Here is a 25,344-nt window from a genome sequence, read left to right as displayed (position 1 = left end):
AAAGGATAGAATTCTCACCTGCATTCATCCAAACAAGAAAACAGATTCATTAGCCTTGGATGTGTATTACAGGCGTCAATGGATGTAATGGAATTGGCCTATTAACTTTAGAGTAGCGAAAATTAGAGGGAGTACTTTTGTGAAATTATTTTGTGAGCATAGACATAATTGAAGGTAGTAACATAAACATAGTATTTAGTTAACTTGGCATGAACAATACTTTTGCAAGAGAGAGATTTTAGAGAACATGACAACAGTTGAGGACCGGATTTATGTGGATCCGGTCCCCCCTCCAATAGGTATTTGTATTATAGTTTCTCCCATCAAGAGAGACTTGTTACAATACAATCTTTGTGTTCCTTGTGACCTAGGTGATGCAATGAAGATGGAAAGATTCATGCATCACAAGCATAACATAAACTTTGTGGAAAGCATTAACTATCCCAAGCCTCAGTCCCAAGACCTCAAACACCTTCAAAGGTGGAGAGAGCTAGCAGGGAATGAGGGTAGGGAAGAGGAAGAAGAAACATTTCATAGAAGAAAGAATAGCTCCTCACTTATCATCACTCTTCTTGGTAGCATACATAATAGCATAGTAATGAAGATGGAGAAGATGGCAAGCTTAAGTATTGAAGCATGACTCTTGGTTGGATTTTCATTCCATAGCCAACAGTGTTGGTGTAGGCTCTCAACCTCTATACTTGCTTGAAGAAGGAGAGGGAGCTCTTGCACTTTACACTTCACACAATGAGTGTGTGTGTGTGTGTGTGTGTGTGTGTGTGTGTGTGTGTGTGTGTGTGTGTGTGTGTGTGTGTGTGTGTGTGTGAGTGTGTGTGGGAGAGTATAACCCCCCAAGCAATCCCCCTACTTGCTTTGGTTGACCCCCCCTTGTAGCTCATGCTTGAAGCTCATTGGACCCCTCCAGGCCTAGCAAGAGTCATACCAAGCAACAAGGGTAGCCTTGGGACAAGTGTACCCCTTTACCCTTCAAGAGAGAGGGCTTGATAAATGCTAGAACAATTAATTAAATCCACTAAATTATCATTGGACCCCTTGGAAGGCCAACCAATAGGTTTTAGGCACACCATGAGGGTAACCTAGCTGGGGCTTGACATGTGTCCTACTTGCCTCTTGGGCAAGGGGTGCCCTTTGGGAGAGAGAGTGGTCAAGAAACCACCCCCCTTCTTGCATGGCTCGCCCCCTCCTTGTAGGGATTTACTTTGACTTGTGTGCCACCTTAAGCCCCTCAACCTTGGTCCTAGTTCTTCCACAAGCTTGGCCCTTAAGCCCCTCAAGCTTGGACTAGGTTCTCACCTCAAGAATAGCCCTAGCATCTCAAGCATGACAAGCACCTCAAGCATCTCAATCATCAAGAACTTCAAGCATCTCAGTCCTCAGGCATGTCAAGCACCTCAATCTTGGGCTAGGTTTCACCTCAAGCACAGCCCTAGCTTACCTAAGGTCAAAGGAATTTTAACACTAACTATTGGAGGTCTTCAATGAAGCTAACCCTAAGGTCTTTATGCTGCATTGGTTAGCTTGGCTCTTTGATGGATCATCTCTCATTTGAGACCCTTTACCATTGGCCCCATGCTGAGATAGATCTATAAGCACATGTCTATATCCTAACCCTTGTTCCCATTTATTCTCCCACATTAAATGATCAGTTTAATATAAGAAAATCATTTGGACTGGTTAGATATTAGATTTTAAGACAACGGACTATATCAGTATCCATCTCCAACTTACAACTCTTTTAACTTAAAACCATTGTCCAAAGTGTTCATGTCATCAAGTTCTTTAGTTTTTTTATTAAAATTTTTATTATTCCAATGATTGGAAGTAATTATATGTATGGTTTCTATATGGCCCAATTTTTATAAGACCTTAAATAGATATTTAACATACATATCATTCTAATCAAAAGGCCATCACACCTTTTGATCCAACTGTCTTAATACCCACATTAGCCCATAGGTTAGTTTTTGAAATATTACTTTGCCATACTGTTAGGTCCTAACTCCTCTTTTCAGAAGTACCATAAAGCATAACGTAACGTAATCAACATCTTGAGATATGTACCATAAAAATTCTATTGTTGGGTTTAAGGCATCAATCTTGGCTATGTCATCAAGCAAAGACCAAATCTCGCATGCCCACATGTGCATACAGTATCTGACTTACCTCAATCTGTATTTGTGATACATAAGAAAAAAATCAGCTAAATGCAGTCCACCTAGCTTTAGTCTAGTTAAAACTTATTACACGTTAGTAAACAACATTAGCAATGGTATATTTTAATATGTTGGTAGCCTGCTATGAACCTGGTATCAAAAGGAATCAATGGTTTTATCCCAAAGTAAGCAAACCACAGTCCCCACAATGGGGTTCAAGTAGTACTCGTCCTTCGGGGCGAGCTTCACCATTATCATTTTAGTGAGTGTCAAGGGAAAATCATACCACCTCTTCTTTAAAAAAAACCAAAACATTAGGCTGCACAGTATCATGATAGACCAGACTTACGACAGTAATAAGTACCCAATGATCCCCTTTTTTTTGTTGTCAGAATGCGGCATTATCTAGCACCAGGACTTTGTTTAAGCATGGGTTTCCATAAACCCAAACCATAATGTATTACGAGAATATACAAGTCCACAATTGATTTTTTTTTTGAGTCATAACCCACTGTATGAAAAACCAACTACCTTTAAAAAGCCAGAAAAACAAACAAGAATCATCATCGTGATCAGTATGGGTTTAAAAAAACCATCAATCCCCTCAATACCCATCTCCAGTTTTCTCAAAAACAAACCGGTTTTGCAAACCATGGTGTTTTACCATCCATCCTTCAAACAACCAGATTATGCACAGTATGCAGTCGCGGCAAAATACCCACCCAAAAAGACTGCCCAATAATTTTCCAAAATGTAACAGCAAAAAACAAAGTAAACTCGTCACAATAACAGGATGCATTATGTACAAAATCATTATTGTATGTTATCAAGGTATCATTAACAAGGAGAACATCGACCTGAGATGGTAATTACACCACCTCCATAGATGAAGAGTGTCAAAGCCCTCACACCTTACTTTGAAAAACACACGCAAAGAGAGATATACCCACAGACTAAGTGAGGGGCCAAAGCACCCTCACCTTTGATAGCTCATCCAGTTTGCTCAAGGTGAGAAGATGCCCCATGATTAGAGTATTCAGTGGCTACAGGTTCCCAAGCCACCGCTATGGCCACCCCTGCTCAGGTACTAGGAGTTAAGAGGGACAGAGAGTGTGTATAGGAGTTAGCACTAGGCTGCGGTGTACTATAGTACAGACAAGGGGGATGCGTGAAGGATAGGGTAGAAATGAATTCCACGATTGACACATAATATCTTAGGGGTGGGTACCCATGAGAAGACAAAAGGAAGAAGGTTGCCCCCCCCCCCCCCCACCTGTTTTTTATAAAAACCGACCCATACAATGGTCTAGGGTAGAACCTAGGAGTTTTGATCAAGGTAAATAGGAATCCTTGTGAAAAACAAAATTGTTATATTCATATCATTTAACTGTTGGATAAATAAGTACACACACACGTGTGTGTGTGTGTGTGTGTGTGTGTGTGTGTGTGTGTGTGTGTGTGTGTGTGTGTGTGTGTGTGTGTGTGTGTGGCTGTTTTACCATAAATAATAAGACATAATTGAATTTTTTACATTCAAAAGACAGCTAGCTCGAGAGAGAAGGAATGATAAGTACAAAAATAACTCAGTCTTAGAATCATCTTTGTACATTTTTTATATGAATGAAGCTTCATTTACACAGATATCATAAGTATTTCCCTTGCTATAGGTGTATGTGTAATCATGTAAGGACGACTGTTTAAAGCCAAAAAAAAAAACCTCCAAAGATAAGATAGAGTCCTTACCTACATCCATTTAAATAAGACAACAGATATGTTAGCCTTGAATGTGCTTTATAGGTATCAAGTGGACTATGCCAGTTGTTATCCATGTCCATCTTTAACAAGGTTTTTTTTTTAACTTTCAAGCCTTAGTCCAAAGTATTTATTTTATCACCCAAAGTGTAAGGTTTTTTAGAAGGTCATACTACCTTTAGAACTAGCTCCATTGATGAAGCTTCATACTTACTTTGCTATAAAGCAAAATGACATTTCCTTTAAGAATAACCAACAATTTTATAGATAAAGTTTAACCCTAATTAGGGTTTATGCCCTTTTCCTTCCTCAAATGTTACTTACCTTCATTCTCTGATGAGTAAGCCAATTAGTAGAGATCTTTAGATATAAACACAATATCTAGCTAGACCAAGTGTATCAAAAAATTAAGTGTGTATGTTTTCTATGCGCTTTTTCTAAAATTTAGCCTGTTTATAGGACTGTTGAAACAATATATCATTACCAAAAAAACAATAAACCACCAAGTCTAGCGGTAGTACGCATCCGGTGAGGATATCACCCAAATCAATCCTCCGATCCCACTTTTATCAGAAAGTCAGTTACGTAATTGGGAAACACCCCCGGTTTTTGACACTAATTTAGGTGCAAAGTAAAAAAGAACAACTGGTATCTTTTCCAAGTCCAAAAGAGACCAGTAAACAATAAGGTACAGCTAGTATGCCACAAGCCAATCGGCTAACCCCCAACCAATGTACAATGCAGAGCCACCGTAAGCAGTAGCGGTATCATTACCTTATGGTTGCTTAGCCCATCCAGTCCTTACCATATAAACTTAGCCAACCCATATGATGGATTTTACCTGGCTAAACAACAAAGAACATCAATCCTCAGAAGTGCCATATTTTGTCAAGGCCAACCACACGGTGGTTTTATTTCATCAGGCTAAGCGGCCGATTATAACGTCAAAAAAAAATTCTAGATTTTTGCTTAAGTGTCATCATCAACAGTAAAATGAAAAAATTGTGAATATCCGGTAAAGAAAAATCCCTTTTTAAAAAACTTCATGTACTTGCAGTTGATAATGAACAGTGGCAGAAAACCCAGTAGCAATACCATGTGATGCCAGTCATAGCCGACCACTATAGTGGTCCTTACTAGGATGAAGAAGGAGGAACAACCCCTTAGTAATGCTTTTTGTTGTCAAACCAAGCCAGCCAAATAGAGGTCCAACCATTTATACCATGTAATGCTAAGTATAGCCATCCTGACTATTTAAGTACATCATTGCTAGGTACAGGCATTTTTATGCAATAGTGCTTACCATTTAATCAAAAAAATGACAAAAACGAGATCATTGATGCTAAGCTTTAGTGACCAACTTGAGTTGGCTGAGTTGTAAGCTCCATGCTTTGTGCAACAAAGGTAAAAAACACACAGTCCTCACTCTTAATGGAAGTATACCACACGCAGAGCTAAGTGAGGGGCAGAATGCACCCTCCCCTCTTTAAATAGAAGAAGGAAGGCCGACATCACTCATGGCTAATTGCTTGCAATGTATGCTGAGTAGATCGAGCTCCCCCTGGGGAAATGTGGAAGAGTAGCCGCCCGTGATGTTGTCTAGCATAGTAGGTTAGCCCAAGCGCCTCACGGCATGGTAAATGAAAGTAGTAAGTAATTATTTTACCCACACCTTGTAACCATCATACCCCTGTAAGGGTCCTATCCCTTGTCTAGCAACAAAAAGGTGCGGGTCCCCTTTAATAGAACCCACAGTGTCAACAACTTATGGCATGATACACCTCAATTGGATGCTTAAAAAGGCTACCAGCAAGTGGTAAAATGTGTGTGTGTGTGTGTGTGTGTGTGTGTGTGTGTGTGTGTGTGTGTGTGTGTGTGTGTGTGTGTGTGTGTGTGTGTGTGTGTACCCACCCTGTCCTAGGCACCATACACAATGGGTCGATAGTAGGCCCATTGTGAATGGGCCTACTACCTTATTAACGAGATGAGGTTGTCAAGGTTAAAATGTAATTCAGGCCAGTCATGTCGAGTAAGTGATAGTAGAATTTTATCAATAATGTCTTATCTATTGAAGCCATTAAGGTAGTACTTTTTTACAAGTATCTTAATATCTTCCCAAGCAAGGAGGTAGTTAGAAGAGGAGTAGATAGTTAGATAAGATCAGGCTTATACAAGTGCTAAGCTGTTTTGTGGGGCCTATTACTATTCCTTTTTATGAACTCAAAAGGAGGAAATTTTAGAAGATCTCTCTTCCATATAAATTTCTAGTCATACCCTCCAACACAAGGTATATGAATCAAGATAGAAAAGTTAAGGAAATGTACTGAAGTTAAGGAAATGTACTGAAATATATGACAGGTTTCCTCAAAAAAACAATTATTGTTGATGCTCAGTAAGTCATCCATATATATGTAAGTGTGTTTGAAAAGTAAAAGCTTACCACTTTTATCTCCCATAGTCCTGAGAAACCACTTGTACTCGAAGAAAGCAAGGAATATATTACACATAAGTGGGAAGTAGGAAAATCCCATGGGGAGGCCAAGGCTTTGGTTAAAACAATGTCCCCAGAGAGAATGGTACAGTTTTCAAGTAACCAAGATATAAAGAGACATAACTTCTCTTCATGGAAGTGTAAGGGGTGGGAAGAGTGTGTCTTTTTAATCCATCTAGGTATTTTAGAAAGAGATATGCAGAAACAACCTCTGTTGCAAGCATTAACAAAAGTTAGTTTGATAACCTATGATAGTACATCTTTAAGCCCAAGATCACCTTCTAAGGAAAATTCTCACAACACTGAGTAATATCTACTGAGAAAAGATGAAAATTATGTTTAGGGAGGTTAAGAGAAACCTCAGTAGAGTTTTTTGTTATCCAAAAGGGGTTGTATTGTATTTGTAGAAAGTTATGGCAGACTTTTTGTTTAGTTGCAAAGATAAGTTCAAACTCTGCTAATATAAGGTCAAGACAAAGAGTGATATCTTTGGTGATATCTATGAAGATGTCATTTGAAGCGTCTGATATCCATCCGAACTTATGTTTATAAATCTTATAGGTAGGGAAAAGTACTGGCAATTTAGTATCCTGAAGAGAATATCCCAAATTCTCTAAGTGTTTTGAGATGTTATTGGTAACTGTTTGTAGAGATGTATTGATTCTTGTGAACTCCTTACCAAATACTCGAGAATGAGCAGCTTTCCAGGCTAAGTTTTTACAAATAAGAGTGGTACAACTAGAGCTTTTATCTATACCAACAATAAACCATATCTTTGATACTTTTTGAAACTCATATGCTGGTTGTGGTGTTAGCCAGGAGTTTTGTAGATAAGCACTTCCTAGGTATTTGTGAGATTTTTTGAAAAAAGCATTCTTCCACTACTTTGATTAAGTCCAGTAGGACTGTCTTCTCCAGTCGAAGAGAACTGACAAGGTCAGTTAAGCAGCTAAGTAAAGATGATACAACAAGATAAGGGTTTTTTGGAAAGTTAGGAATGTGGCTAAGCCCTTTAGCCAAGATTTTCCGGACTTTGATATTTTCAATAAAGGTAAGATCACAAGTACAAACATGCATACCATATGTATCAAAGTCTTTGCAAAATGTGATAAACTAATTGCAAATGCATTCAGGGACTGAGTTATGTCGAAGAAAACCATTATCGTAGACCAAATTTTTAACGGGTTTTTTATATTTCCAGCCGATAAGTACATTGTCTAGTAGTTTGTGATTGCCAAAAAGTAGGTCTAAGCACTCATAAAAAGTGTTTTAGAATGTACCCAGTCGAGAAGCTCATTTTCAAAGAGACAGTGCACGTAAATAAAGTCTTGGCTTGGAACTTTTTTGTTAAGAAACTTCCTTCCACATGGGCACACAACGACCTGCAGTTTCATCAATGATTACATTTCAAGAAGGTTCCTGATTGGTGTGTTTTTGCCTCTTCCCCTAGCGTAGCTACGAGATTTCCCTTGATTAGAAGACGAGCTAGGTGTCAGAAAAGAAGTAAAAGAGTTGGGGGTAGCAAGAGAATTGAGTCTTTTTAAAGAAGGGGAGTCATCTTCATCAATACAAGGTTTGAGTAAGCTAGTGATAGTCTTTACACCTTTGTAATTGGCATAAGTGGTTAGATAGATCGCAGGTTCATCAGACTTTAGCTCCTTTAGAATATCCAGCATTAGCCCACGAAAGATGTTAAAAGCAATATGAGTGATTACTGTCTGTTTTGCTTGGCCACCTAACCAAGAGCAAATAACGGAGGGATGAAAGTCCACCGGTTTCTCCAGGAAGAGTAGGTCTAGATGGTTGAGAATAAACCATATGGCATGATCAAACCACATGATGTTGGATTCACATGAAGCTTTAGGGTCAAGAAACTTGTAGGCACATTTAATATAGGAACAAAAAACATTTCAAATGGATTCTGTGTAGACGTCAAGGTTGCTTTTGGCAAACTCCATGTTTCCCTTTGTTCGGATGTAGAGGCATGTATTGCAAGGGCACTTGGAATGATCGAGGAGGTTGAGATTGAAGAGGGATTTTATGAGTTCCCCTTATCAAGGAGCTGTCCACCTTTAAAAATTTTGAGTCTACAGTCTTCAATGGTAGAGGCAGGGAGGTTAACAAGGTAAACCCAAGTTTCACTTAGAATAGGTGCTAAAAAAACTTTGTTAGGTAAGACCCAGAGCTGATGGTCTACCCCAAAGGATTCAATTACAATCTGCCTAACAGGTAGGATAGGAAAGACTTTAGAGATTTTTGGTACCATTTCTAAGAGGTTAGAGTCATTGAGGGAGCAAAGATTGCTCTAAAATTCTTTGATGGCTTCTAGAGTAATAGTATCCCTACAAAAGATGCCACCTATTTGAGGGATAGTCGGGGTAGCTGGGGTACTTATAAAGGTAGGATTGAGGCCACATAGTTTTTTCAAAAAGTTGGACAGATCAGCCCCAGCAGACAAGAACAAGGCAACCTCTTGCTGATAATGTAAAGAGAGTATAAGAAGTTGTGTTGTGTATTGGGAAATCAAAGTAGCACCCTCTTTTGCATTCTTATCCAAGGTAGCCAAAATTTTGACCCAATCATTAAAGGATAACATGTGTAAGGTAGACATCTTTTTGTCTGAGGTAAGAGCCGAGTCACAAATTAGTTGAGAAGCATCCAGGCTGCTAATACATCTAAGGACAAGAGATGTAGCCACAGAGAGGGGTTCAGAGGATAATTCCAAACCTTGCAAGAGAGCAAGGGTCTGCCATATACAAAAAAGTTAATGAGGTTGTGACTACTTAGTGTAGTAAGTAATACAATATTTGGCCTTTCTTGGTAAAAAAGGTCGGGTTCTAACTGCTAAGGCTTTTTTAGGAGCATGGTCTTTTAGGTAAAACTTAATCTGCTCTAGAATCCTCGTATGATTCTCCGGGTTGTGTTTTACTTTCATGCGGGTTGTCATTCTAAAGTGTTTGTGATCTTGAAAGGAAATATATAAACATAGAATTAGTCCTGTGGATTTGGCCTTGCAATCCTTAAACCAGCAAAGTCAGAGACTATGATAGCTGTGAGCAGTAGACCAGAAAACATAGTCTATGAAGGGCCACCCAACACCAGTCAACCGGTCAAGGGTTTATAGACTGTGGGTCCCACTTAGAACTAAGCTTCCAAAATATTCACTAAAGCCAACGTCCCAATTTTCCCATAAAATGGAAAAACCTTATGTTTAGGACGTGTGTCTGTGTAACTATTTTACCATAAACAAAAAGACATAATTGAACTTTTTACATTCAAAAGACAGCTGGCTCGAGAGAGAAGGAATGAATAGTACAAAAATAACTCAGTCTTAGAATCATCTTTGTACAATGTTTATATGAATGAAGCTTCATTCCAATATACAGATATAAGACGTACTTCCCTTGCCATAGGTGTATGTGTAATCATGTAAGGACAACTGCTTAAAGCCAAAAAAAACTCTAAAAATAAGATAGAGTCCTTACCTGCATCCATCCAAACAAGACAACAGATATGTTAGCCTTGAATGTGTTTTACAGGTATTAAGTGGACTATACCAGTTGTTATCCATGTCCATCTTTAACAAGTTTTTTTAAAAACTTTCAAGCCTTAGTCCACAGTATTTATTTTATACCCAAAGAGTAAGGTTTTTTAGAGGGTCATACTACCTTTAGAACGAGCTCCATTGATAAAGCTTCATACTTACTTTGCTATAAAGCAAAATGACATCTCCTTTAAGAATAACCAACAAGTTTGACAAACAAAGTTTAACCCTAATTAGGGTTTATGCCCTTTTCCTTCCTCAAATGTTACTTACCTTCATTCTCTAATGAGTAAGCCAATTAGCAGAGATCTTTAGATATAAACACGATATCTAGCTAGACCAAGTGTATCAAAAAATTAAGTGCGTATGTTTTCTATACGGTTTTTTTAAAATTTTAGCATGTTTATAGGAGTTCTGAAACAATATAGCATTACCAAAAAACCAATAAACTACCAAGTATAGCGGTAGTACGCATTCGGTGAAGATCTCACCCAAATCAATCCCTCGATCCCACTTTTATCAAAAATTCAGTTACGTAATTGGGAAACACCCCCGGTTTTTGACAGTAATTCATGCGCTAAGTAAAAGAGAACAATTGGTATCTTTGCCAAGTCCAAAAAAGACCAGTAAACAATAAGGTACAGCTAGTATGCCACAAGCCAATCAGCTAACCCCCAACCAATGTACAATGCAGAGCCACCGTAAGCAATAGCGACATCATTACCTTATGCTTGCTTAGCCCATCGAGCCCTTACCATATAAACTTAGCCAACCCATATGATGGATTTTACCTCGTTAAGCAGCAAGGAACATTAATCCTCAAAAGTGCCATATTTTGTCAAGGCCAACCACATGGTGGTTTTATTTCATCAGGCTAAGCGGCCGATTATGCGGTCAAAAAAAGATTCTGGATTTTTGCTTAATTGTCGTCATCAACAGTAAAATGAAAAAACTGTGAATATCGGGTAAAGAAAACCCCCTTTTTAAAAAACTTCATGTACCTGCAGTTGAATAATGAACAGCGACGAAAAAAATAGTAGAAATACCATAGTAATGCCCCCCCAAAAACCACCTTTACCATGTGATGCTAGTCATAGCCGACCACTATAGTGGTCCTTACCAGGCTGAAGAACGAGGAACAACCCCTTAGTAATGCTTTTTGTTGTCAAACCGAGCCAACCAAATAGAGGTCCAACCATTTATACCATGTAATGTTAAGTATAGCCATCCCGACAATTTAAGTACATCATTGCTAAGTACAGGCATTTTTATGCAGTAGCGCTTACCATTTAATTTTAAAAAATGACAAAAAGGAGATCATTGATGCTAAGCTTAGTGACCAACCTGAGGTGGCTGAGTTGTAAGCTCCATGCTTGGTGCAACAGAGGTAAAAAAACACATAGTCCTACTCTTAACGCAAGTAAAACACACGCAGAGCTAAGTGAAGGGCAGAATGCGCCCTCACCTCTTTAAATAGAAGAAGGAAGGCCGCCATCACTCATGGATAATTGCTTGCAGCGTATATTGAGTAGATCAAGCTCCCACTGGGGAAATGTGGAAGAGTATCCTCCCGCGATGTCATCTGGCATAGTAGATTAACCCAAGTGCCTGACGACATGGTAAATGAAAGTAGTAAGTAATTATTTTACCCACACCTTGTAACCATCATACCCTTTTAAGGGTCCTATCCCATGTCTAGCAACAAAAAGTTGTGGGTCCCCTTTAATAGAACCCAGAGTGTCGACAACCTATGGCATGACACGCCTCAATTTGATGCTTAAAAGGCTACCTGCAAGTGGTAAAATGTATGTGTGTGTGTGTGTGTGTGTGTGTGTGTGTGTGTGTGTGTGTGTGTGTGTGTGTGTGTGTACCAGCAAGTGTGAACTAAGCTTGGAAAGTTTAATTTGATACTTAAAAAAGGCTACCAACAGGTGGTGAAATGTGTGTGTGTGTGTGTGTGTGTGTGTGTGTGTGTGTGTGTGTGTGTGTGTGTGTGTGTGTGTGTGTGTGTGTGTGAGAGAGAGAGAGAGAGAGAGAGAGAGAGACTAAGAAATGAAATGAAATGAAACATTAACAATCATCAAAAGGCCAAAATGATCCCTCCTATTCTAGTTTTTATTTAGAGAGAGAGAGAGAATTTTAAATATCACTCAGAAAACCCAAAGGGACCTATGTGCTTGTGTGTGTGTGTGTGTGTGTGTGTGTGTGTGTGTGTGTGTTCCAATAACAATATAACATATACACCAAAGAATGCTTTTGAATTACAAAGACACTAGAAACTATGTCAATGAAAAGGTGGTATAATTCCCATTCATAGTACATAATAGACTTTATACACAAGTGCTAAAATCAAGGGCCAAAAGGTATAATAGTCCGTCATCTTCGAGCCATGGAACTTTGAAAACCATAGTTGAGAAGGTAACCTTCAACTGCACCCATGGAAACAACACAACCTTCAGTTCGCATTGGTATCATATGCTGGTGATGCATGGGTATTCGACATGTTATAGATGTCACCCAACTAAATTGTTTTCAAAGATAAATAATAAGGAATGTGAAGCTACTCATATATTGAGAGATTTTTTTATATACAAGCCCCTTTAGCTTTGCAAGCTCTCATGAGATAAGGTCGGACCATACAAGCCGCTGTTTTAAGCCCCACAAGTGTGTCAACCCCAGTATATAGGGTCATACACCATATATTTAGGTAAAACCGCCTCTCAAGGTCACATTTAAGAAGATACAACCTATCGATGCTTCTTTACATGCTTATAAAAAACCGTAGAAATGCATTGACAAATATCCCTAAACTCAAAAGTGAATTTTAAACCAAAGTCATATATACCAAAAGAGTGTTCATATACATGCATATGATAGGAAAAAGCAATTTCTAACTCACAAGGTGAGTAAAAAACCAATGTTGTAAATACAAAAACATCTCAACAGAAGCTGCCATTAAAGTACCTCTACCATCATATATGCATGAGAGTTTTCCCATACCAACACATGAATCACAACCCATCAATTAGTCTAGATAGCAGTCCATTTCATGCCAAAATATCACCTGAGATTCAGACGGAGTAGCCAGCTCCACAATAGCTTGCTTATCCATTCCCTTTGTCATAGATCTGACACTTAACATTACCTCTTGCAAGTAAAACCTTCGTAGTTCTAATGTATAGACAACAACTCCCAAGAACACACACAACCAATGCTAAGTGAGCATGTAAAACTATAGGGTTTGGAGCAGATAGTCACCGTCCTTCACAGCCGTAATGGCGGGCCCAGTTTCAAGAGGGGCTGGTTGTTTTTATCTTCTCTACCTCTCATAGTCGAGGACGACTATGATTTCAAGAGAGAAGTAATGTCATAAAAACTAATATCTAATTTCCCAAATGATTTTCTCATGTTAAACTTTTACGGTATCCCAAAACTAGCTTCTAGAGACCAAAGGACCACAAAGACCTGACTTTTTAGAAACCTGACCACATACCAAAAGGGATAGGTTGCAGTGAGCTAGGTTGAGCTTGTCTAAGACTATCTTGATAGGTTTTGAGTGAACCTTAATGATGAAAATTCATCGACCACCAGGATTTTCTACTTAGCTCAGAGATATAGAACAGTAAGAAACGTTGCAATACCTTCGACAATGGGATTGAAAGAATACCTCAAGGAGAGGCATTTGTTGATCAACAAATCGAACATGAGATTCATCAAAACCAATCCATGAGAGTTCTAACGAATTACACTCATGAGGGCTTGTATAGATTCACAAAGGAGGATCAACATACCTTCTACAAGTGTGTAGAACGCTATGTTGAAGAGTTGACATTCCATAAGAACATCTATGCAGTCACGTATACAGATGACCAAGTAATGCAAGCTTTGATGGTATATATGTATGGATGAGAGTATAGACTTGTTGATCCAATTTACATAGAGAGATATACATACAAGGATACTCCGATCTCTTAGACAATGAAATTGGGAGAATACCTAGAGGAGAGGCATTTGTTGATCAACAAATTGAACATGAGATTCATCAAAACCAATCCATGAGAGTTCTAACGGATTACACTCATGAGGGCTTGTATAGATTCACAAAGGAGGATCAACATACCTTCTACAAGTGTGTAGAATGCTATGCTGGAGAGTTGACATTCCATAAGAACATCTATGCATTCACGTATACAGATGCCCAAGAAGTGCAAGCTTTGATGGTATATATGTATGGATGAGAGTATAGACTTGTTGATCCAATTTACATAGAGAGATATACATACAAGGGATATCGTAAAAGTTTGAAATTGATCCTATTTCTTGCAAGCTTTCTTCCTAGCTATACCTGACTCAATTTGGATTTATGTATCAAAAGATAGAGAAGTTTTGGTGAACTGCACTTGAAACAACACTCAAAACAGTCTCAGGACTAGGATGCAAAAATTTTGGCTTGTATCTTGGTCTCCATAAGGTATTTTTAGCTCAAACTTGAGGTTTGACATGTACACAAAGTATAACTATAAGCTCATCAACTCGGATACTCCCACTATGAAGAGGTACATGGGTCACGATCTATGTCCCTCTCTCAAATTTTTGCTCCAAATTTTGACAATAGCTAGACAAGGTCATGAACAGGCTCTCTACCAATTTTCAGCAAATTCTGAGGTGGAGGTACCTGGATAGCGATCCATGTTCAACCACATCTAGACTTAATCTCTTGTCCACAAGCTAAATCTCAAATCTTTTTGAATTTGGACTTGTTTTGATAAGTCAAAAGCCCAACCCTAGGTCTGCTCTAAGGTTTTTAGTCTTTCACCTATTTTGATGTCTTTTGACCCAATTTTGCTCAATTTTTTCCCAGATTAAACTTGAGGAGGTCTACAAGGCCTAGGGGCACTATCCTACCAAGTATGGTTGCAATTCGGCACAGTACCAAAATCATGATCCATCATTATCAAGGTCCTGAAAACTGCAACAGAACTATCCAAAAAGGTCTCCCTATGGTCCTAAAAATTGCAACATAACTATTTAGAAAGGTCTCCCTATGGTCCTAAAAATTGCAACATAACTATCCAGAAAGGTCACCCTATGGTCTAGGAACACTCTCCTACAATCAAAACGTCAAAAAATAGTGATTAAGCACTCAAATATGAAGATTAGGCTTGCTAGCGCGTAACCGTGAGAACCACAACAAAACTAACAATGCTTACACTTGAATGAAAGAGTGAAGAAAGAGGAACACAATGCATGCTTAAGAATTGAAAATGGATTACTCAATCATTGGAAAAGTCGATTGTACAGGTTGTAGCCATTTGGTCGCTTGTACTAGAGCTCCTTTCTCCTCCAAAAGATAAGCCTCCTTTCACATTAATGTTATTATCGTTTATACCTAGGGCTTTCTAAATGGCCAGTGTCTAGCTCACATGGACCTTTAGAGATATAACAATAGAATTACAACTCAAGAAATTGACCTGCTACTCTGGAATTGTGATTTACACACAGTGTAGCTATGCTAGCTCAAAAAAATAACATAGTACAAATTCATTAAAAAAATGTGGTGTCCGGCTAGGTGTTCGACCAATTGGGCGCCCATTCATTATATCCGCAAACATCCTTATTCATAGTAGTGAGCAGTGAAAGAAGGCCACTAAGTTAGGCAATGCATCTAAAGCTGTCATTTGAACATCTACATTCACATAAGGTGGCAAAACATCTTCCTTTCTGCTCCACGTCCCCAAAGGTTTGAGCCTTTTTTTTTCACCCAGCCTTGTTTCTCTTTCCACCCTCGCCCCCCCCCCCCCCCCCCCCCCCCCCCCCCCCCCCCCCCCACCCCCCTCTCATAAAGGCTCTTCCACCCTGACATCTCTTGGCTCTAGCCTCTGGAGGTTTGCCATGCAAGCAACAAAAAGGCTCTGCACTTCCATATGGTGTGAATACCACGTCGAAAGAACAATCCTCCTCCCTTGTGTTGCACTAGAAATTGGTGGAACTTCCACCACTCCAATCTGGATCCACCTTTACTCTCTAATTCTCTCTCTCTCTAACTCTTTTCACCACCCTTTGCCTATCATGAATCTTTAATTCTATTAGGAATTCTTAAGGCTCAAAGCTTTCAATTTGAGTATCTCTAGAATTTTTCATTTGAAGTGAACTAGAGGCATCTATTACTACTAAGAAATGCATTTCTAGAAAGAATGAGATAAAAAAATATATAAATTCAGCACAATGGCTCTCTCTCTCTCTCTCTCTCTCTCTCTCTCTCTCTCTCTCTCTCTCTCTCTCTCTCTCATCCAACTCTCACCAAGCATGGTGGCATCCAAATTTATCTTCAAGAGGGTTGTACGCACACCTCCTCATTGCTCACAAAAATTGGAAGCAGCATCTTACATAAAGACAACTTGAAATCTTAGTCTGGAAAATATCAATCAAAAATTGAAACAATATTTTGTTAGTTACAATATGTGTATTAAGGCACACCCTAACAAATATACTCAAAAAAGGTGTAGGTTTAAATTGTTCACACATCCTTGTATGGGCATTAGGCACTGCCCTCATATCAAAAGTCGCATGAGTGGTAAGATAACCCAAGCACAAAATAGTGAGTTGATGTATGTTTGTATGCTTCTCATACTACGTATGTCCACAAATGTGCACACATGCATAGTCATTGTCAAGTTGTAAGAAACAAACCAAGGGCAATGCTCAAAGAGACGGACTATGGATCTGTGATTGCAACAAATTTATCACCATGATTCAACTAGTAAACCTTGTTAACCCATGATGCCTCCATTATTCTTTTGTTCATATGTTTAGTCATGGGCCAGGCTTGTCAGTCCAAGAGGTTTACAGTAAAAGGCTAGTGATCGCCGATGAAAGAGGCACCACACCCATTTAGCATTGACTGACAAAATATGGGCGTTCGTATGTGAAAAGGACACTAAGCCCTATATAAGGCTGTAAACTAGGGTTTTCAAGGGATTCTAAACATGCAAGCTTTGCTCTGGATTCACCTCTTCTTGCCTGTCTATATGAGAGAGAGAGAGAGAGAGAGAGAGAGAGAGAGAGAGAGAGAGAGAGAGAGAGAGAGAGAGCATCGGCTAGCACGACAATACGGAGTGTTAGGTTTAATGGCCATGTGGCCGATCGTCCATCACTAGCTGCTACTTACCCTAAGTGTACAGCTATACACTTGTGTGACCCACTAAAATGGAGTAGAGTGTGTATTGTGCCTAAGATAGAGGAGAAAGAAAGGGGGCACACAGTGTGTGTCGTCTCTCCCCCTCCAACCTGTGTGTGTGGCTATGGTGGTGTGTGTGTGAGTGTGTGTGCGTATTCATCTTCCTCTTTCGTTCTGCTCTCGGCTCCTCTCCTTTATCTCGTATCAGAGTTGTTTCATTCTCAAAATCGCTTCCACGCATGCCCACTTTCAAGAGTGCAAACAAGGTTCCGACTTCGGCATTAGCAAATTCACCATTCCAAGAGCGGTTTCCATCAAGTGTCCTAGGGTTTTACCCCCCTTTTGAAGCTGTTCATGCCATACAAAACCTCATTCCAGCTACAGTTTAGCAATTGCATTTTTCAGCTCTCTTTTGGTAGTTTGTGTTGCAGAGCTTTCACAGCCATTACAGGTACCATTGTTGCTGTTTCTTCCATCTACAAGAGCCCATGGCTCATTCAAGAGTGTGTAGCCTCTTTCGAAGTGGCCTCATACACACATATAGAGTGGGAGTTTGATGGCATTGTCTTCTTTGATTGTAGGTACAATTGCGTGCTAAGCTAGATCCTAAGTCTAGGAAATGCATCTTCATTGGCTATGGTGTAGATGGTCAATTTGGCTATTGTTTATGGGATCCAAAAAGTTGATCAGTGATCTGTAGTAGTGAAGTTTTCTTTAATGAGACTAAGATGCATAGACAGCCAATGAAAGAGGTTGAATTCCAGAAAGTGACCTTTTTCGATGTATCACCTCCTGTCTAGATAGCTCTCGAGCCACTTAGTACACAGGCTAGTACGAGTGCTGATTAGCCGTTGAGATCTCAAAGAGTCTCACATCCGCCATAAGGTTTTGTTCCAGGTGTGGATTTTGTTTTGCTGACAGATATTGGTGAGACTTCTTGTTACAAAGAGGCCATGCCAGCCAATGATAAGGTTCAATGGGAACATGCTATGAAGAGGGAGCTGTCTAGTATTACAAAGAACAAAACATGGGAACTTGTTTCATTGCCAAAAGGTAGGAAAGCATTTCCTTGTAAATGGGTTTATAAGAAGAAGATTGACAATTACAAATCTCGTTTAGTGGCCAAAGGTTACAAGCAAGAATATGGTATCAATTTGTAGGAAATCTTTTCTCTAGTGGTCAAGATGAGCACACTGAGAATATTTCTTGCTTTGGTTGCCACTGAAGATATGGAGCTTGATCAAATGGATGCCATTACAGCTTTCAAACATGGTGATCTCGAGGAGAGATTTATATGCAGCAACTGAAGGTGCCGCGGTAAGCGTGTGCGAGTGCAAGTGCGAGAGAAGAGAGAGAGAGAGAGAGGGAGAGAGAGAGAGAGAGAGAGAGCTGCTTTGGGTGGAGCGCACAGTAACGTTATCCTGTTGTAGCTCCTTATTCTGTTGTATTAAAGAATAAGTGTATAATAGTTAAGTTAGTAGATGGGTTAGTAGTAAGTGGGATGTCCGGCCAGTTGACCTAAATCCCAACAAACTCCCACTTGAAGGCCAACGCAACCCAAGTGACCTGGTATGTACAACCGTGAAGCAATCTAGTGGCTTCAACATATACCCATCAATTCATTGCAATGTGTAAACCGCTCCAAAGCTAAGCCTCTCGTCAAAGAATCTGTTGGGTTGTCGTCAGTGTGTACCTTGACCAAATCAATGAGCTTTTTGGCCAAGAAATCTCTCACGAGATGATATCTAACTTCAATGTGTTTCGATTTGGAGTGAAACACGGGATTCCTTGCCAATGCAAGAGCACTCTGACTATCACAATATATCATTGGAGTCTCATCAATGCCAAGATTTCTGGCCAAGCGAGATAACCATACAGCCTCTTTACTTGCATCCGACAATGCAATGTACTCTGCTTTTGTAGTGGGAGACGACGTACAATCTTGAAGACATGACCTCCAAGATATGTTGCTCCAGCAAACATGAAGACATAGCCAGATGTCGATCTCCTATTGTCAACACAACCCGCATAGTTTGCATCCGCACCCATGATGGATGCATCATTGTTCCCAAGGCATAAACACCTGTCGAACGTACCTTTGAGGTACCTAAGAATATGCTTCACTACTTCCCAATGCTTAATGCCATGATTTGCCATATATCGGCTCACCACTCCCACTGCAAAAGCAATGTCTGGTCTTGTGGCCACCATAGCATACATGAGACTGCCCACTGCCAAAGAATATGGTACCTTAGCCATTTCATCTCGCTCAACATTAGATTTGGGTGCATATTCCTTGCTGAGTTTTAAGAATGCCTGCATTGGGGTACTCAATGCTTTCCCCCCTGCATATTGAAACACTGCAAAACTTTCTCAATGTATGTTTCCTGAGATAACTCAAGAATACGATGTTTGCGATCTCTTTTGATTCGCATGCCAAGAAAGTGTGCAGCATCCCCCAAATCTTTCATTGCAAAATTATTGCTAAGTGTTTTCTTCAAGTTGGAAATTTCCGCAATGGATTTCCCATCTATAAGCATGTCATCAACATAAAAACTAGAATGATCATCGAGCCATCATCTAGCTTTCTTATGTACAAGTAGTGATCCTCTTTGCTCCTTTTATATCCTTGAGACCTCATACATGCATCAAAGTTATGATATCAGTGCCTTGAGCCCTGCTTTAAGCCATAAAGTGCCTTTTTGAGCTTACATACTAGCTCCTCACGAGATGCGTTCTCCTGAACAAACCCTTCAAGCTGCTGCATGTAAACATTCTCATCGAGATCCCCAAGAAGAAATGTTGTCTTCGCATCCATTTGGACAAGTTCCATGTCCTCAATCGCTACAAGACCAAGTACGGTTCTAAGCGTTGTCATCTTAACCACAGGAAAAATATTTCATCAAAATTGACTCCCTTTTGCTATTTGACCCCTTTGGCTACAAGTCTAGCCTTGTACTTTGGATTTGGATCACTTGAGGTAAATTTCTTCTTGTAAACCCATTTGCAAGGTAAAACTTTCGCATCATTTGGCAATTCCACCAAGTCCCAAGTGTCATTAGCCATAATCGAGTTATACTCAGATTCCATAGCCTGCTCCCACTTCACCACATCATCCGTCATCATGGCTTCTTGGTAGCAGCTTGGCTCACCGCAATCGGTCAACATGATGTAATCAAGACCTAGCTCGAAACGTGTAGGTGGACGAGAGACTCTAGTAGACCATCTCACTCCTTGACCATTGCTATCCGCTCCCTCTGGAGCATTGCTAGTGGAAGGTACATCACTAGCCTGCTGAGTTTATTTCACTGTCTCTGAGGCAATATCCTCAAAAGTGACTCTCTGAATCTCTATTTCCTTCATAGGTTGTTTATGCATCTTCGACTCATTGAAGATCACATTTGAACTACGGATGACTCGACGAGATTCCGGATGCCAGAGACGATATCCCATCTCTCCATCTGCACCATATCCAATGAAAATACATTTATGTGACTATGGCTCTAACTTCTATCAAAGTTGTTTAGGCACGTGAGCATAAGCTTCACAGCCAAAAAAACGTAGATTTTCATAGTAGGGCTTATGTTTAGACCATAACTCTTCTGGAATCTCATAATTCAATGGCGTACTAGGCTAACGATTTATAATGTGCACTATAGTCAAGACGGCTTCTGCCCAAAAGCCTTGTGTGAGATTTGCTCTAGAAAGCATGGTTGTGACTCTTTCCTCAATCGTATGATTCATGCACTCAGCAACGCCATTCTGAGATGGTGTGTATGGCGTAGTAAACTGCCTTTTAACCTCCCTTTTAGCACAAAAATTGTCAAACTCCTTGGAGACATACTCTCCACCATTGTCAATCCTCAACCTCTTGAGTTTCTTGCCAGACTGACTTTCAACGAGTGCCAAAAAAATTTGGAACACGGGAAGAACTTGATCATTATGTTTCAAAGGATATGCCCACACCTTTCAAGTAGAGTCATCTATGCATGTCACAAAATACCTGGCCCCCCTAGAGATTTGGTTGACATAGGACCGCAAACATCACTATGTACTAAATCTAGAGGTTCAGCTCGCTTTTGACCCGATGGTAAGTGCACGGACCTAGTCTATTTGCCATAGATACAGTGCTCACAAACAGGAAAGTCAACGTAAGACAAGACAGGTAAGTAGCCAAAACGAGTGAGAGTTCTCATTCCTTTTTGGCTAATACGACCTAGCTGGCAATGCCACAACTTAGTAGACGGCAGCTCGGCTATAGATATGTAATCATGACCAACATCTAACACATGCATGGAATACAAGGTACCATGCTTCTGACCTCTGAGTACAACAAGATCACCTTTGCGTACTATCCACGAACCATTGCCAATCATCAAGTTGACCAACAGAAATCAAGCTTTTAGTCAACTTGGGCACATGTCTGACATTACATAAAGTAAAGTGCCTGCCATTCCTTAGATGCAATTTGACGTTTCTGACACCCCAAATGTCTAGTTCCTAAGCATCACCAAGTCTCACTTTGTCACAAGAGAACCACTCTCTATGTGGTGTCACATTGAAACTCGCACTAGAATCTACTATCCAATTATGTGCATACTACGCATCTTCTGTAACAAGAGTACGCATCTTCTGTAACAAGAGCCTTGACAGGTAGAGCTACTGTGAAGAACAATACATCAGAGGTAAGTGGCATAACAACCGCTGGAAGAGTCTCTATAATAGGAGCATTTGAAGACTCTAGCACATTGATCTCCTCTAACTTTGCTTTGCCCTTGTTTGAATCATCAGACTTAGAAGTTTCACCGAATTGTTTATCCATTTCTTGCAATCCTTCTTCACATGCCCTTTTTTATGGCAGAGATAGGACTTGACATAACGCATAGAACGTCGAGACTTACTGTGTGAGCCCCCGTGTTCCTTGATTTTGGCACGACTTTAAGTGCGACCCCTCTGTCTATCACTAGCAACATACGCATCACCATCCTTCTTGCCTTCAAGAGATTTCCTGCGAATCTCCGTGGTAAACAGACTCCCAAGGATGTCATTTGTACACTAGACCGGTACCAAGTGCTAAGTTGCTAATCGCAGTACAAAACGTATCCCAAGACGAGGGTAAATTGCATAGCAAGAATATACATTTGATTTCCTCATCGAAGACCAAATCCTGAGTAGTCAACTGAGTGAAAATGATATTGAACTCATTAATGTGAGTAGAAATAGTGCCCTCTTACTTCATACCAAGGTCAAACAGCTTGCTAATCAAGAAAACCTTATTAGTGGCACTTTTGTTCTCATAACTGGAACACAACTTATCCCATACATCTCTAGTAGTCCTTTCTTCAACTATAGTAAAGTACACAGATTCAGCCAAATGCAAACGGAGGGTAGATTTGGCCTTAGCATCAAGTTTCTCCCACTCAACATCTTTATACTCGCCCTCTGGGCACTCCATGATAGGATCCAGTTGGCCTTTTTGTATAAGAACATCTTGAATCTGCTCTTTCCAAATAGCAAAATTTGTCCCATCAAATTTCCGAATATTGTAAATATCCTTTTCACCACTAGATGACATGGCTACAAGCTAAAGATAATATGGCGATAAACACTGGTAATTTTGAGAAAAATTTGACAGAGTTTCCCCAAAAAAACTGACAGAATCTCAATCCAAAACTATCATAAGAGATGAGTAACACATCAAAAGTAATGCTCTCAAAGCATAAGACAGGCGTATTGACCACTAACTGTGCATAAAAAGTCAAAATCTGACCCAAGACTGCCAACACGGTGTCAAATGCACCTAGTCTTCTCTATACATGTCCTATGGCGAGGCCACGAAAAAGGGGTACCTCCAGCAACCTGTATCACCGAAAGGATCTCAACATTCGAGAATCCCATAACTCAAGAAAATCTCACACTATCAACCCTCACAAAAGGTTATGCAGACAAGAAACAAGCCCAGTCTCAGAAAGGGCCTCCGAACCGAGTCTCAGAAACGGTCGGAACTGCCAGAAACAAGCCAAATCGGCTCCACAAAAGGTACATATGATAGTTTTTACAACTCAACGTACATCCACTGTCAACAATATTGCAAGGTGCAGTATACGCTCTCATACAGGCACCAAACAAAATGTGCAAGCAGTAAACAAATCCCTGCAGGGAGTAAAACCGCTCTCAAAAGAGCTCAAGCACTATCAAAAGTGCCAAAACAATGCATATCCGCATCAAGTACTCCCACTGAAATTTGTGTTGATGCTAAACACTGCAACCTGTAAGAAACCTGGATGTCCTGTATGTATGCAAGAACCTGTGAGGAGATGGATGCCTGAAAAACCCGAGACAATGTGATGCCGAAAAGTGCTCCTAATCAGCCCATAAACACCATCTCAATAACACATAATAGCCATAAAATGGCTATATACCATCCCAAAATAGTCTCTGAACAACTTGTACATGTGTCCTGTACTTGTACCTGTACCTGTAGCAAAAGTGGAGTTGAAAAATACAACTCCTGAAGCGTAGCTCGGATGAAGCTTTCGACTGCACGAACAACTTTGAAAGGGGGGTAAAACCCTAGGACACTTGATGGAAACGCTCTCGGAACGTTGAATTTGCCGCTGTCAAAATCGGAAATCTGTTTGCACTTTTGAAAGTGCGCATGTAGACGCGAAAACGGCAAGCACAAACCCTGCTCTAATACCAGTTGAAGGTGCCGCGGGAAGCGTGTGCGAGTGCAAGTACGAGAGCAGAGAGCAGAGAGAGAGAGAGAGAGAGAGAGAGAGAGAGAGAGAGAGAGAGAGAGAGAGAGAGAGAGAGAGAGAGAGACGTACTTTGGGTGGAGCGCACAGCAATGTTATCCTATTGTTGCAGCTCCTTATTCTGTTGTATTAAAGAATAAGTGTATAATAGTTAAATTAGTAGATGGGTTAGTAGTAAGTGGGATGTCCAGCCAGTTGGCCTAAATCCCAACAACAACCTAAAGGGTTTGTGCTAAAGGGCAAGGAACATTTGGTCTGTGAGCTTTTAAAAAGTCTCTATGGCTTGAAGCAATCATCGAGACAATGGTATCATAAGTTTTGATGCATTTATGTGTTCCCTAGGCTATAAGTGTAGTAATGAGGATCCATGTCTTTACGTGAAAAGACAACCCAATGGACAGCTTATTATGCTTGTCCTTTATGTAGATGACATGCTTATTGCTGGTCATTCCAAGAAGAACATGCTGACTTGAAAACCAAGCTGAAAAGTCAATTTGATATGAAAGATTTGGGTGAAGCCAATCACATCATGGGTATTTGCATTACTCGTGACCGCAAGAAGAGGTTGTTGTACCTTTCTCAAAAAGAGTATGTACTTTTCTCAAAAAGAGTATGTGCACAAGGTTCTTGATCGTTTCAACATGCAGAAGGGGAAGGCTTTGAGTACTCCATTGCCTACATATTTGAAACTTAGCAAGAACGATTGTCCCAAATCTGTTGAGGAATCAGCTGAGATGGCTAAGGTTCCTTATGCTGCAGCTTGTGGTAGTCTCATGTATGCAATGGTGGCTACAAGATCTGACATTGCACATGCAGTGGGAGTTGTCAGCAAATTTATGTCTAACCTTGGTAAAAAGCATTGGGATGTTTTCAAGTCGATTCTCGGATACTTGAGTGGCACTATAGATAGACTATGCTATGGTCGTGGAGAGTCATCCATTCAAGGATTTGTAGACATTGATTATGCAATGGCCCTAGAGAGTCATCCATTCAAGGATTTGTAGACACTGATTATGCACGTTGTATTGATAGTCGTAAATCAACAATAGGTTGGATTTACACATTTGTTGGTTTTGCTATTTCTTGGAGATCCATTCTCAAGATTGCACATCCATTTCTACCACAGAGGCAGAGTATGTTGCATTGAGTGAGGCATGCAAAGAAGCTATTTGGCTTGCTTGCTTAGTGAAAGATCTTGGATTGGAGCAGTATACACCACTTCTTCATTGTGATAGTCAGAGTGCTATTCCCTTGGAGTGTTTCATTCCAAAAAAAAACACATTGATGTGTGTTATCACTTTAGTCGTGAATGTTTGGCAAACAAGAGCCTTGATTTAGTGAAGATTCCTACGTCAAAGAACACAGCGGATGCACTCACTATAAGTTTCTCCAGTCATTAGTTTCAACACTATCTTCGTGAGTTGATGGGCATTGGGTGAAGCATGGTT

This window comes from Adiantum capillus-veneris, chromosome 3, assembly GCF_014529385.1.
Source record: "Adiantum capillus-veneris isolate H3 chromosome 3, ASM1452938v2, whole genome shotgun sequence".
Lineage (NCBI taxonomy): Eukaryota > Viridiplantae > Streptophyta > Polypodiopsida > Polypodiales > Pteridaceae > Adiantum > Adiantum capillus-veneris.
This window is presented reverse-complemented; position numbering follows the sequence as displayed.